We start from the raw sequence: 15725 nt of genomic DNA, 5'->3' as shown, positions 1-15725 counted from the left end.
AGTCCCGCAAAAGGGTTAAGGGAACTATCCCATGTCACTTAGATGCAGAGATCACCCCAGCATGATAAGTGGGAAGATCTATGATTACCGTTTGACAGATAATAATAGTACCTTACACTTACTGAGCACTCCTGGTGTATTTGACACCATACAAAGTGCTTTGTGAAGATATTACAATTGTCACCGTCATTCACATTTTTCAGAGGAGGCTTCTGAAGAGCAGAGAGGTTAAATAACTTATCCAACATCACACAGACGGCAAGAGCCATAGCCAAGGATCAAACACAGACTTCTTAATTCTAATACCAGGGTGAGTTCCATTATAGCAGGACTTTCTTTCAAACCAAGATAAATTAGATGTCCTTTATTTATTTATAGCAAGTTATTTATAAGTCTTATGGAATATTTAAGATTAGAAAGAACAGAGCTAGGATCCAGTTCAATGGTTTGAGGGATATGTAAGCTGTAGCTACATTCCTCATTCTCTTTTTTTCATCAGTCATCTGGCTGATGATATTCACAGATGTGACAGTGTTCCTGTGCTGTGATTAGCTTGAGTTACTAATTGTCATAACCATAGATAAAGAACATCAGCTGTGGCAGTTTATGGTTGGCTATGGCATACATAGGATAGGCTGTGGGTCATGGGCATTTCTTCTTTCATTTCTCTATTCAACTCACGTTTATTGAGGGCCTACTATGTGCCAGGCATTTTTCTGAGCCCTGGGGATAGAAGGCTGAATAAAACTGACATGAAGCAGCATAAACAAGTAAAACATTTTGTGATCTAAGTATGCTAAGTGTTGGGCATCAACTTCCAGTATGGCAGTGTGAGGAGCATGGTAGACTTTAATCAACAAAACAATCATTTGCTGAAAATTATTTTAAAATATAAGAAACCATTTAAAGTTTCTGGAAATTGTCCCAAGGGTATACAACGAATGGAAAAACACAGGAAATCTAAATCTTGGTAAGAACAGTGAAAGTCTATGGCATTTTAACCAAGATACTCTCTTCTCCAGGTATCCCTGCCATGTGCTGCCCCTCCCCCCTCCCAAACACACACACAGCACAAATCAGTGTGATGGAAACTCTACTCTGGGTGTGTTCAGCCAAGCAGATGGGGCTCTTTCTCCACCTAGCTCCTAGTCTAGGGCTATGCTTTCACACTGGGAGGGGCAGCCTCAAAGAGTGGCAACATCCTTCCCTTGCAAAGGAACCCAGCTTTCATCAGATCAGACTGTGGAACAATTTATGCCAAAAGGAATTGTCAAAACAATAGAACAGTCAGCTAAGGATTAGTGGAGGTTAACAGTTGGGTGTAATATCAATAGGAAAACTGGGCTCAGGCCCTCCAAGGAGGGACATCAGAAGCTGCACACTACCAGGGAAACAGACTTCATTCAACTTGTCTACCCAGCCGCTAGACAAATAAGCAAACAACAACAAAAAGCTCCAGAAGCGGGGCAGGGTGGTGGTGCACAGTCAATATCCAGAATTGCTACAATATAGTATCTACAGTGTCCATTTTTCAACAAAATATTTTGAGACATGCAAAGAAACAGAAAAGTGTGACCACATACAGGAAGAAAACAAAAGTAACTGCCTGTGAGAAGGTCCAAATGTTGGAGCTAGCAGGCAAAGACTTCAAAGCAACAATTATAAATATGTTCAAAGAACTACATGCAACTTTCTAAACAATTAAAGGAAGGCATGATGACAGTGTCTTACTTTCTAAACAATTAAAGGAAGGCATGATGACTGTCTTATCAAGTAGAGAATATCAATGAAGAGAAATTGTTAGAAAGGAATTATAAAAATGAAAAATTTGAGTTAAAAAGTATAATAACTGGGATGAAAAATTCACTAGAGGGATTCAAGAGTAGATTTAATCTGGTAGAAGAAAAATTAGCAAATTTGAAGGTATGTCAATAAAGATTGTGTACTCTGAAGAGTAGAGAAAAGAGACTGAAAATAAACAGAGCTCCTAAGAAATGTGGGATACCATCAAGCACACCTACATATGCTTACTGGGACAAGTAGAAGAGGAGAGAGAAAAAGCTGAAAAAATATATGAAGAAATAATGGTAGAAGACTTCCCAAATCTCATGAAAAATGTTAGGCTACACATCCAGGAAGCCAAAGTACTCCAAGTAGGTAAGCTCAAAGAGATTCACACTCAAACACTTCATAATCAAAATGTTGAAAGACAAAAAGAAAATCTTGAAAACAACGAGAGAAAACAACTCACCACATACAAAGGAACCACAGCTGACTTTGTAGTTCTGGCAGAGACCTAGAAGAATGCTCTTAAAAAGCAGAACTGAAGTACAAAGGAAAAAATAAAAAATAGATACATGAACTTTATCAAAATTAAAAACCTTTATGCCTCAAAGACACTATCAAGAAAAAGAATATACCCCACATGATGGGAGAAAACATTTATAAATCATATATCTAATAAGGGACATATTCCCAGAATATACAAGGAACTTTTATAACTTACTAATTTGGAAACACGTATGCCCAATTTTAAACTGAGCAAAAAATTTGAATATACATTTCTCCAAAGAAGGTATGCAAATAGCCAACACACATATGAAAAGATGTTTAACATTATTAGCCATTAAGCAAATGCAAATCAAAACCACTATGAGGTACTACTTCATACCCACTGGGATGACTATAATAAAAAAGACAATAACAAGTTTTGGTCAAGATATGAAGAAATGGGAAGCTTCAGCTATCTCTAGTGAGAATGTGAAATTGGGGTAGCACTTTGAAAAACTGTTTGGTGGTTCTATGAAGTGTTAAACCTAAAGTTATATAACCCAGCAACCCCACTATTGATATGTATCTAAGGAAAATAAAAAACATGCACTCCCACAAAAACTTATACATGAATGTTCATAGTAGCATTATTCATAATAATAAAGAGTGGAAACAATCCAAATAGCCATCAGTTGATGAATATGATGTATATCAGTACAATGGAATGTTACTCTGCCATAAAAATAATGAAATTCTGATATAAGCTACAGAATGAGCCAAAAATACACTAAGTAAAAGAAGGCAGGCACAAAGGGCCACATATTATGTGATTCCACTAATATAAAATGTCAAGAATAGGCAACTCTATAGAGACAGAAAGTAGATTAGTGTTTGCCTAGGCCTGGAGCAATGGGGTAAGTGGGGAGTGACTACTACTTACTAGAGGGTTTCTTTTTGGGTTGAAGACAGTTTTAAAGTTAGATTGTGGTGGTGGTTGTACGGCCCTATGAATATACTTAAATGGGTGGACTGTATACTATATTAATTATATCTCAATATAACTCTTCTTAAAACAATCTAAGGAAAAAAATAAAGTAGGGAATGGTTTGGCCATGTTAGGAAGATGCAGGAAGGATGACAATCTCAGATAGGATGGAAAGACTTAGACCTCACCAAGGTGACATTAGACTTGAAATGGTGACAGAGCAAGCCACATGACTTTCTGCAGGAGAAATATTTCAGACAAGTGCGAAGACCAGGAGGCACACATGTGCCTGGCATGTTTGAGGGCCAATGTTCATGTAACAGGAAGGGAGAGAGTAGCAGGAGATAGTGTCGGAGAAGCAATAGGACCTAGATCCCCAGGGACTTATTCTGAGATGAGCAGCATCACCAATGTAGTCTTGAGTAGAAGCATGGTATGCTGTAATGTTTGTTTTCAGAGAATCAAAATGACTGCAGTTTTGTGAATAGACTGAAGGGGAGCAATAATAGACTAGGTAGGAGGCAAGACTTGATGGTGACTTGGAACTTTATCCAGGAGAGAAATGGCAGTGGCATCAACCAGTGTGATAATAGTGAAGGTGGAGGAGAGATGTTGGATCCTGTGTATATTTTGACAGTAGAGCTAACAGGATTTGCCAAGGACTGGAAAATGTTCAGTGTCAAGGACCAGATAGTAAATGTATTAGGTTTTGCAGGCTGTACATTCTCTGTTACAATGACTCAACTCTGCCATTGTAGCATGAGTGCAGCCATAGATAGCACATAATGAATGGTCTTGATTGTGTTCCAATAAAACTATTTGCAAAAACCTGAAGCAAATCAGATTTGACATGTGGGATATAGTTTGCCAACCTCCTCTGGATTAGATGTCAAGGGTGAGGGATGGATCAAAGGTATTTGTTCTCATCCACTGGAAGTGTGGTGTTGCCATTAACTGAAATAGCAAAGACTACAGAAGGAGCAGATTGTGGGGGATATGGTGTGGACTCAATTGGGAATTAAGAGATGGAGATGTGACATAGGCATGTGGTCTTGAGATCATGGAAAAGGTCTGGCCTTTAGTCATCAGCCTAAAGGTGTGTTTAAGACCCTACCCCAGACCAGAGAAGCAAATGTAGATATACAGGAGTCCCAGGACTGAGCCGCAGGTTCTCTAGCATTAAGCTGTCAAGGAGATGAGCATGAGCCAGCAAAAGAGCCTGAGAAGGAGCAGCCAGAGGATAGGAGGGAAAGCAGGAGAATGTGGCATCCTGGAAACAAAGATAAGAAGTGTTTCAGTGAGTTGAACTCCATCCTTTCCTTTTCCACTCACAAGAGTATGTTGGAATGCAAATGAACAGAGAGATATTCTTACAGGAATAATCCTGAATTTCCTCTAATTTCTAGACTAAAAGAAGCATTGTCAAGCTTTTTATTCAAGGAGTGTTCATTAGCTTTCAGGCCACAAAGCAGTAGGTCCTTTGAATAGAGTGGTGAGCCACAAAAGGCATGGTCTCTGCTCTTAGGCTGCATAGAGTCTGGTTAGTAAGAGAGAGACGTTAATCACATAATCGTTAACATTGACCAAGGATGGATCATCATAACTAACCAAGGATGTAGAACTGTGAACCAGAATGAGAGTTCTAAGGGAAAGGACACACATCTAAGACAGCAACACTATGTACTCTTCCCTTGTACAAAGGAATTGATCTAATCTGATGGCCCAGGGAAACTTCTGTATTTTTCTGCTTTTAGTAATACATTATTTCCCACACTTCACACCCTAATGGGAACACACCTGTTTTTTTGTTTGTTTGTTTTTGTTTGTTTTGTTTTGTTTTGTTTTTAGAGGAAATTTGTGATCCTCTGAATTAAAGGAAGGAATATGGGTTTTGTCATCAGACCCAAGACCAAACTTCAGCTGTGGACCCCTGCATTATTCTTTTATCCTCTTTGGACCTCTGCGTCTTCATCTGTATGATAGGGGATAATAAATGCTACATTTTTGGTTTATGGTGAGGACTAAATCAGATAAAGTATGCAAGATGTCTGGTATGTCCAGTCCTCATCCCTTTAGAAAAATAATGTGTCAGTTTGTACATCTGTGACATTTTGTAATAATAATTTTTATTGAGCAGATGTTTGGTGCCAGTTTGCTACTTTAGGAGGCAGAGAGTTTTTAGCCTTTTTCTAGGATATCGTTCGTTATGCCAATGTTCTCTTCCAAGAGAAATGTGTAGGAACCTGCATGTCCGTATTTAGGGAATATTGAAAAACCAGAGCATCCCTGTACAGTTCTTTGTCGTTATCCTTGTCCTTTACATAAAGAAAATTCAGGTTTCAATTCAGCTGTTTAACGAAAATTAGTAGTTCCCAAAACCTGCCATAATAAGTGCAGTTTTCTTTGTCTAAGAAAAAACCATTTGCTAGCACATCATGTCAGTTTAACAACATTTTCATGGAAATGTGCAGTGGTATGCCTGGTGAAATCATTGATGCAATCTTTAATCTTTTTGCGGAGAGGGAGCAAAATCTTTAGCACTCTTTCATTTTGATGTGCACAGTCTAGCCTGTCCATATTTCTCATTTTAATTAATGTAATTAAAAGAGGATGAAAGGCTGTGTTAAAATGTTGTGTGTTAGATTATTGGGATCAAGAATAATTAAAATGTATGAAATGTGACAGATTCCTAAGATGATAGGGAAAAAGGAAGGCCCCTTTTCTGAATTTAAAGTGTACCAAATTATTTTTCACAAGATTTAGAAATGTCCATGGATAAGAAGCATTTATGACATGGAATCTTCACAAATGGACAAGACAGAAGGCTTGAGGGGGTGCTTGTCCTTATGTTATCATGAACAATTTTATCATTTATGTTTGCAGCTCTCCTTCCTGTTGCCTTCTTTGGAAACGAAGTGGAGAATAATATTGATTTAACACCTACTACATGCTAGGTACTCTACAAAGTACTTTATATATCTCAGTTCATCTAACCTTACTGAAGCCTTTGATAAAGAGATGTCTCCATTTTATAGATGGTGAAACAGAGGCTTAGAGGTGAGGTAGCTGTCATCTGCTAGGTCATGCTGCTAGGAGGTAATAGAGCCAGATTTGAATTCAGGTCTTTTTTGTTGGACTTTTTCAATGATAATACTCTGCCTGTTGCAGGAGGCAGATTATAAGTATGGATTAGAAATTGGCTAGAAACTGTTGAGGATAACTCTTATGAGCATTTCTTTTTTATGAATGTAGCTCCACCTTTGTGAGTGCCTCATGCATCTTTACCTATATTATAGAAGCTTCACGTGTTTCAAATATTTCTTTCTTTATGGTCACATGGGTTGCCTGTTGTTGCTTGAAAGTTAATTAAAATTTACAGTATTTTCTTTTTCTATCTTCTGAGGTAAAACAGATGCAACTTTGATCTCTAATACTCATTTAGGACTATCATAGTTTTTTAAATGTTAAACATTCCTTTGTTTAAAGACATTATGGGTTTAATAGATTATATTTTGTTTAATGTCTTTACATAGCACAAATTAAAATGGACAGCTATGGCAGACATTACTGGGGTCCTCCATTGTCTATTTTCCTTGTTCTTTGTGAGCATACAGTTCCCAGCCTCCTTGCAGCTGGGTGAGGTCATGGGACTAGTTTGACCACTAGAAGTGATATCATTCATCTCCAGGCACCTAAAATCCTCTTCAGTTCACTCTTCTGCTGTTGTTGTAACGGAAATTATTCACTGAGATCACAGAGGCACAAGAAGGAAGCAGAGTAGATCCCTGAGTCACTACTTAGAATGGAGTACCTGGAAAGCCTCTGGACCTCCAACTTTGCCGGAGAGAGAAATCAAACTTTCTTGTGTTAAGCCACTGACATCTGGAATCGTATGTTACTGCATCATCACCTATGCTAGGCCAACTTACATGACAATTCTTCATCAGCCTCTTCTCCCACATTTACTTTATTAGACTTTGAAATCTAAATGTCAGGATTTCTCTTGAGTAAAATATTTAAAAGCATGCACACACACAAATGCACACATTTGAAAAAGGAAACCTTATTAGATGAGTGGTTTGAAACTTTGATAATATCCCTTACAACAATTAGAATGTCCCAATAGAAGGGCCAGAAGGTAGTAATCTAAATGAGCTAGGATGAGTGATGTCTATCTTTTTAAAGTTCTTCAAAAACTGAAACAGTGTCATTTCCCTGAGTGACCCATGTCAGTTCTTATCTCAATATTCAGAAGTCTTCCTTAGGTCCAAGAAAGATTTTAAATGACCTAAAGTGGAATTGAGGACCCTCTTCAGGTCATTTAAAATCCATTCCTTCTTATCTTATACCCATAGAAACAGAAGTTTAAAACTTGTTCATTGCAGCCTTCGTCATTACAGCTCTTCATCTAGGAGGCCACCACCCTTGCTGTCACTTACCCCTTCCCTTCTGTAACCTGACCAGTACAGACCTTTCCCTGTAATCCTCTAACAAGATGCTGCCTAAAGCTGGCTAGAATGGAAAGATGATTTGATTTTCCAGCATGTGTGGAGCTGCCTCTTTGTTATTACCTGGCAATGTCATGTTTGTGCTGCTTTGCTGTCTTGTGTCCATGCAGACATCTCTTAATTCTGCATTTGTGTTCATAATTTTCCTTCCTACTCATGTTCTTCTTCCTGCCTGGAACACCTTCTCCAGCAGAAGGTGAATTTGACTAAGGTCAAATTTTTGCAGCCTTTTTATACTCTGGATTTTGTGTCATGCTTAGTAAGGCCTTCCCCCACTATAAAATTGTGTTTTAATTCCAAAAATGTAAAAGCAGTTTTGACCTTGAGCTTGACCCAGATCGTACTTTTCCTGATTCCTGATCACTGCTGCCACAATTAATTTTGTCTTCCTTGTCCTTTCTCCTATATACTGTAATCAATTATGGTCATTTGTATAAATATCCTATCATTCCACCTAAACAGAAAGTTCTGAAGGTCGACAGTTGCATCCTTGTCTCCTAACAAGACTGTCCTCCACAAATCCCTAATAAACATTTGGTTGAGTTTCTCATATGTATTACCTGTTCTTCCCTGCCTTTACTCGCAGGAAGTTTGCAGTCATGAATGTGGAATTTCACTGTTTTTTAGAAAAACAATATGAGTTTTGTTCCTATTTACCAGGTCTCTGAAATTTTTTAAGTAGTTTTTTCTCACTTTGTCTAATATCTACCAGTATAATTTCTAAAAATCGTCATTAGAATGGTCTCCAGGATGAAAATAATGACCACAGGGAATTAATGATCTATGGATTTTGTAATTTTAATATTCTGCATAAGTGTGATGCATAGATATCCAGCTTCCTCATCACCAACTGAGCTCACAGAGCATGTGCTACCAGAAGGACTTGGGCAGCGTGCTTTTGTGCCATCCCTGTCTTGAATGCAATTAGGCCTTTGAGGACTCTGCATGCCTCCTACCATAACACACACCCCATTCTACTCTAATTGCCTACTTAATTGTCTTCTCTCTCATTGCCAAGCTCTTTTAAGGCAGGATCCATGTGTATCTTGGTCACCATGTTGTCCCCAAACCCTAGCACAGTGACTGGCAAATAGTAGGAGCTTATTTAATGAGTGAATGGATATATGAATGAATGGATGAAGCATGTATTCATCTCAAAAATATAGTTGTCTTGTCCTGGTGTATAGTTTCAGAAGAGGGGCCCCACCTCTTGGTCATTTTTACTCCTTTCTTTCCTAGATTCATAGCAATTCAAAGCATTTGCATTGTGTCATATGGAAAATGGCATATCAGTGACTCACCCACATTAGATGGAACTTTGAGATGTGCTCTTAGGAATAAAGATTTTATAGTCTTCCCTTTACTGCTTTCTCCCCACCTTTTGAATTTTAACTGGTCAGTTAACTACTTTGTGCTGAAGTCAATGGTGGAAGCATGATTGCTTCTATTAATGTTACTAATAGCTAACATTTGTTGAGTGTTTGCTATGTACTAGGCTCAGTGTTAAATGTTTCACATTAATTCTCATTGGATTCCCCCAACGGCCCCATGAAGGTAGGCACTATCATTATGCCCTAGGTTACAGGTAAGGACCTCAGGCCTCAAGTCATAGAGCTAGCAAGTGTCAGAGCCAGAGTCTGACCCCATTTTAGACTCCATGTTACGTTGTTAATTCTTATGAAATTGGTAGTCACATGTCACATCTGTTCCAGGTAAAGATTAATCTCTTGCTATGTTTCAGCTGTCTTTATTTCATTATTGATCAGCTGTGAATTGCCTCATATATGACCATGCTGATCATGGGTAGATGAGAGAATAGTGTACCCATTTTTAAGAAACTGAGGCATGGAAAATTGAAGTGACCTGTTCATGGCCACACTGGGTTAGAATATCACTGCTTCCACTTGGCTATTGGGGACCCCAAACTGTTAGATTTGTTAATTGACTTTTTGAAGGATATTGAGGTCTGGGGAGACCATCTGCCTCCCCACACACTCTGAGTTCTGTGTGATGGAAACTGAAGGCTGAGTGTTATTCATTTGATTGTATTTTATTTCTCTTACTGAGAAGTTATTCCAGGTCTCATGATTTTCACCATGAAAAGTCTTCTGGGAACTAGAGAGAAGCATTCTGAAAGAAGTTATTAAGCATTATTAATACAATTACATACAACAAAAGACATAATTTAACTTCCCCACATCCAACAAAGAAATTCATTTGAAGCTTCAGGAACTCCAGCTGGAAGGGCAGAGCCCATCAGAGTGGGTTCCCCAGGCGGGGGAGTGTGGGCAAGGAGCCATGCTAGCTGCTTTGTCCTTGGGGACACTTCTGTGCATGATGGAATATTCCTCTCTCCCAGCCTCCCCAACCTTTCCCTCACCCTTCACTTTTGCTCACAGTGCTTCCTTATTACAGGCACAGAGTCCAGAATATTGCCTGGCGCTTGCCTCTCTCCTGGCCCGGGATACTGCACAGGCAGCATTGAAGGAATATATGATTTTAAACAATTAAAGATGACCATGGAAATACTCAGATGCTAGGAACAATGATCCGCCTAGTAGATAGTATGCCTAGGTGAATTTTTCTGACTTCATTCAAAATATCAGAAATAGCTATTGAGTATGTGATATTGTGTTAATCTTCACTATGGTTCTATTCAATATTTTACTTTCTTTAATTGCAGTAGCCCATAAGGTCCTTGAAAGCAGAGACTGTGTTTATACCCAGTCTTTAGAGCTGTGCATGGTATACAGTATGTGCTCAGTAAATATTTATTGAATGAGTGAATGGTACAAATGAGGTTATTGAAGATCCCACAACTTAAGTTACTTGCCTAAGATCACATTGCTAGCAGGAAGGAAAGGCAGGGTTTGAACACAGGGCTCTCCAAATGTATAGATTCCTTTCTTCCAGATTGCTAAGTTAGGCCTACTAGTGGTGTAGAAAAATGGAGATTGGAGACCCCAAAGGTTTTCAACAAAAGCTCCATCTGAGGTCTAGGAAATGCGGGTTCTGATCCATCCTTGCTGAAATCCTCATGTGAGTTTAGAAAAGTTATTTCTCCAGTTGTCTCCATTTTCTAATCTGTAAAATAAGGAGATGGAAGCAATGTTCTCTAAGGGCCTCAGGATCTTCAGATGCCCCTGGGAAGGTTTATGCTTTGTCTTCTTCTGCATGCACTTGGAATTGGGGTAAGGGGTTAGAGGGCAGCTGACCAACTGCTTGGATGGTGATCCAAGCACGTGAGGAAAGGAGTAACTTGTGCTTTATTTCAAGGTGCACAAAAACTCAAAGGCGATGTAGTCTCAGGCCAAAAAACAAGCAACACCCCAAAATGAAAGTTGAAGAGAGAAGAGAAAGAAAAAAATTAGAAAGGAGAGGCATTTGAAGGCTTGACACAGCATTTAATTGAAAAAAAGAGTGCTCTGATTCCACTCCTAGGTTGCTGTAGCATATAATATGAAACAGGCGCTCAGGTTGATAATTGTGCCCAGATCTGATCCTTGGCACATAAGAGCATAGCTTTTAAGAAGAAAAAATATAGGCATGTGTCTTTAAAGCCTCTCTTCTTATATGTGATTTTTTCGTGCTCATTTGGAGGTTGCGTAGCTGGGCCTTTGCATCCAGCAAAGGCTTCCTTCCCCTCTCCCTGGCTTGGGGATTATTGATTTGGAAGGCAAGGCTAATTTACATGTAAATAAATCTCAGCACTGGGCAGCGGGATGGGACGTCCAGATGCCGTGACTGACTTGCTGACATCACAGCTTCATTAGCATGCGGAGGATGCAAGCACTGCAACAGCGACTTCTCAGGCACCACCAGCAGCGCCACCGACAGTTATTATTATTTTTTGACCGAGCAGCACATTTCCTGGTTCAGTGGCTTGAGCTCTGTGAGCAGCTGACTAGTCGCCCCGGGTCTGGCTCAGGATCAGCTGGTGACGCTGAGGCTGGAGTCTGGAACTTCTTCCTTCAGATTGTCATGAAGAAGGGGAGTTAAGAGGAAACGGGGGTCCTCGGGAAGGCGATCTGAGCACTCAGGCTGATCCAGAGGAAGAGTAGAAGTCATACTTTTTTTTTCCCTGCTTGGTGAATTCCCCAGCAGAGTCTGGATCCAGCAGTGCTGTTTTCCCCGAGGGAATGTGGAACAGCTCGGCTTGAGTCTGCTGCCAGCTTCAGGAAGGGTTCAGACTGTAAAGGGGGTTTGAGGAGAAGATGCTTTGGTTGCCTGAGGTCCTGCTTGCATTCTTAGAAGTCAGACCCAGGGAGAAAGTGAACTGGGACAATTGACAAGCTCCAAGGGTCTGGCAGAAGCTTCCTCCGAGACTGGGCATTTCATCCTCCCTGGAGGTGGGTAAGAAATTTGCTCTAATTCACAAATTAAACAGCAGCGTATTTTCTAAGGAGGATGAGAAAAGCCAGATCTAGGGCCTTTGCATTGGTGGGGGGGGATACTGGGGCTTCATTTTCTTGGCCAGGTAGCATTTTTGGTGGCCCTCTGACCCCTTTTGCCTTTTCTATGCTTATTAGAAAGCTCGATTGCAAAGTGTTATGTCACAGCTCTAGGGAGTCCTGAAAAAATGCTTAAATCTTGGTGCTTAAGAAGAAGCAGCATTTCTCTAAAAGTCTAGCTTTCTTTAAATACAATAATAATATGGGGAAGGGGGCTAACAGACCAAATACCTGATAGTGTTCATGCACAGTAGTCTTTTCAACACATGATGTCAGAAACCATTAGGGGATCTGAGGAACAAGGACTTAGCTGAGACTTCCAGGTAAAGAAATGGCTTTCAAATTATTTAGGTTTAATTTTAGACACTGCTTTCAGATTAGAAATGGTGACAGAGCTTCAGAATATGACTGCATAGCCTGGCTGAAACACATGATTCGGTTTGCCCTCTACGCTGGGTTTCTTGAGGGAGTGATCATAGTTAGTTCTCCTCACTCTTGGCTTCTTGAAAACCAATCATAGCATTACTAATTTGCCATGGAGGTCTTGTGATGAAATACAGATTTTTAATCCCATGGTTTTTTGTTATGTGGTCTTGGACTATGCTGGGGTCCAGTGGGACTTCTATGAATCATAAATAATCCAGGCTGGGCCAAATCGCACCGAGGTTAGTGATCCATGCCAGATGCGATGCCATCCGCTGGTCCAAATGTGGCTCTTGTCTAACTTAGGCACATAGATTATTTCCCCAGTGAGAGAGTTCTGCTTCCCATATCAATGCATGTATGAGCACAGTCAGGGGAGGGCTCCAGTGTGCCATGAATATGTAGACATAGACTGCCGTGTACTGAATCTGCAGCTGGTAAGGCTGTGATTTGCTTCGCCTGCACATCTCTTCCCAAAGAGTGTTTTAAACCATCTCAGTGAGACTTAAACTAAACGAAGCTGCCTTGCCTCTTTGCTAGAGGCCAAATTGGCTGCTGTAATCCTGCTCCTCAGAAGGCTTACTGCCTGCTGATGGCTTTCACAGATGGGTCGGGATGAGTGTCCCCAAGGGCTCCAGAGTAAGTCACAACTTTGACATAATTACCGTATTTTGGAAATTTGGATTTTAATGCCTCCTTGAGTGCTTATAAAGGTTTTGCCTTTCCATCAAATGCTCCTTCCCCTTGGGAATTCTGTTTTTAATGTGAAAATTAAAACATACTGGCTCCATTGGGCATCTCAGTCTATAAAGATTCACGGGGCAGACGGAAATAGTAAAATAGCATTGTTTGAAATGGTGTGTTTATAAAGATTTACCCATGCAATGTGAGGGAAAAAATAGAAATAGAGGAAGAAAGATGCATTTATGGAAGCTTAAAGAATGAGAAGGGAACTTAGAGGTTAAACAGCATGAGATGATATTTATCCAGGGCTCAGACTTTGGAGTTGGAAAGAGCTGAAGATACTTAGAGCTACCTATTCTTTCCAGTAAAGTGGAGAGAGCAATGGAATCTATAGGTAGGGTGATAGGTGGAAGGATTTACTGAGATGACCTTTGAAAAGCACAGTGGCAACCACGTAGTAAATACTCGGTAAATATTAGCTGCTATTGTTGTTTTGTTGTTGTTGTTGTTGTTCCCATTTTGTCATTATCATTATAAATATTGTTGCTAAAAAACATGATAGTATTGAAAAGGCAACATATTCATATCCGTTTGCCTGCAGAGGGGTTTTGCTAGCAGAAAAGATGCCATCTCTGGTACTGTTACAGCCAAACGATTCCCACTCAAAGAAACTTTCCACCCTATTGATTGAGTTGACATAATAAAGTATATTATCCAGAACTACTGTATTTTGCAGAACTGAAAGTGACCAGCTGGTATAATGAAAATCATTTAGAACTAGCTGGGGCTTAGGCAGCCTTAAAGAAGGCATTCTGTTTTGGCAGCTGACAAGTTACATGTAGAAAGCTGTGGGGTCCCGGTTGGAATCAATGCATTTCTAGATTTCTCTTCTGCTTCAACTATGCATGTGAGAGACAGTCCTTTTCTTTCTTCGTTCTTTTCAGTGCAGACATTGAGCATTTTCTTCTCCATCCAGGGAGGCCATTGGATACGTGCTTAACCTGCTGGTTGGCTCCTCAGAAGTTCCAAGGCTGAATTTTTGCCACCATCTGGGTGCCTTCAGCTTGTGGGTTGGCTGCTAAGGGAAAGGAATAGGCCTCCCCTGCCTGCCTGCCCACCCATGGCCCAGTCTGTCTGCTCTTGTTTTGTGTCACTGCCATGGTACAATTTTGCCAGGCTTGTGGTCTGCCTCCTTCATGCCAGTGGGCCTATTTCTATCACACAATTGGACTGCTGTTTCTCTCCCTTTCCTCCCAAGATCTTTCTTTCTAATTTAGGGGAGCTCGAACTCTGACACAGGGATCTGAAAGACAAAGGTGGATTAGAAGAGTCAGAGGAGTCTGCCGTAACATTCTTTCTCAAGAAACTCAGAACTGGGTGTTGGTCATTCCTGGTTGCTACTGATCTTTAGTAGAGTTGTGTTTTGCGCGGAGAATCATATTTATACCTTGACCATAGCCCACCTCCCTTACCTCCTGATGGGATGTGTGATCTCAGGGGAGTTGCCTGACCTCTCTGAACTTTGGCTTCCTCATATGAATATTGGAAATAAAGTCCCCTGAATGCATGGGATTGCTGTGAAGATAGCGGCTATAATGCCTTTGCCCAATTCCTGGTACTGAGCGGATGTAGAGCATATTTCCCAGTTAATCCCAATCTATGAACAACAGGGGGCAGTAATTTTAATATTTATTTAACAGAGAAACTGAAGGCCAATAGAATTAAATTAGAAATCAATAACAACAAGGTATTTGGGAAATCCAAATAAAATAACATAGCAGATGACAAACCTTGGTACCCTGTCTAGTGCTTCTTTTAATAAACATCAATTCCAAACGTTCTGAGTTTGAATAGGGCTCAATGATCCAACTGCACTGCCTGCCTCGAATTAGCAGAAACCTCTTTATTTAGTAGCCCCGAAGCTGTGGTCATTTCTTCTCTGCTGTCTGTAAAAACACACAAGAGTCAAAAGGCTGTGTCCCTCAGATAGGAATTCTGGGTGGCATTGGGATAAAGACTTTCTTTTGTGCTTAAAGACCCACTGAAACCTTTCTCTGTTCATTCCCTCCATGATTGTGGTGCTTATAAACAGGGAACTGCTGGTGACCATGAGCTATTTGCAAACTAAGAAGCTTGAGGACGAGGTATTGACGAAATCTGTTTTCTTTGTTGATGCTTTTGATTGACGTTTGCCCCTTTGCTCTGTCTTAACCTGTAAACATTTAGAATGAAATGTTCTGGTTTTTATGCCGTGTGTGTGTGTATGTATGTATGTTTGAATCAAGCAGGGGTGAAGATCTCTTTTGGGAATTGAGTCAGTTGAGTTTGGAGACTTGATTTTCTTTTTTCTTTGGCCTATTGTCTGAGCAGTTTATTATTTGGCGTCTGAAAACCATAAGCTTG

The 15725-nt window shown here is 40.1% G+C and overlaps 1 protein-coding gene across 1 annotated transcript in view; it reads left to right on the top strand.

Annotated features, from left to right (window-relative positions):
• Positions 1-11566: 11566 nt before the first annotated feature.
• PRICKLE2 (prickle homolog 2 (Drosophila)) overlaps positions 11567-15725 on the top strand; it is a 144974-nt gene continuing 140815 nt past the window's right edge. Inside the window, exon 1 of the mRNA XM_011980346.1 lies at positions 11567-12113. The gene's annotated coding sequence lies outside the window, so the exon portion shown is untranslated. The remainder of the gene's footprint in view (positions 12114-15725) is intronic.

Source organism: Mandrillus leucophaeus, unplaced genomic scaffold (genome assembly GCF_000951045.1).
Source record: "Mandrillus leucophaeus isolate KB7577 unplaced genomic scaffold, Mleu.le_1.0 Scaffold210, whole genome shotgun sequence".
Lineage (NCBI taxonomy): Eukaryota > Metazoa > Chordata > Mammalia > Primates > Cercopithecidae > Mandrillus > Mandrillus leucophaeus.
The sequence above is the reverse complement of the archived record's forward strand: the minus strand, read 5'-3'. Positions and strand labels throughout refer to the sequence as shown.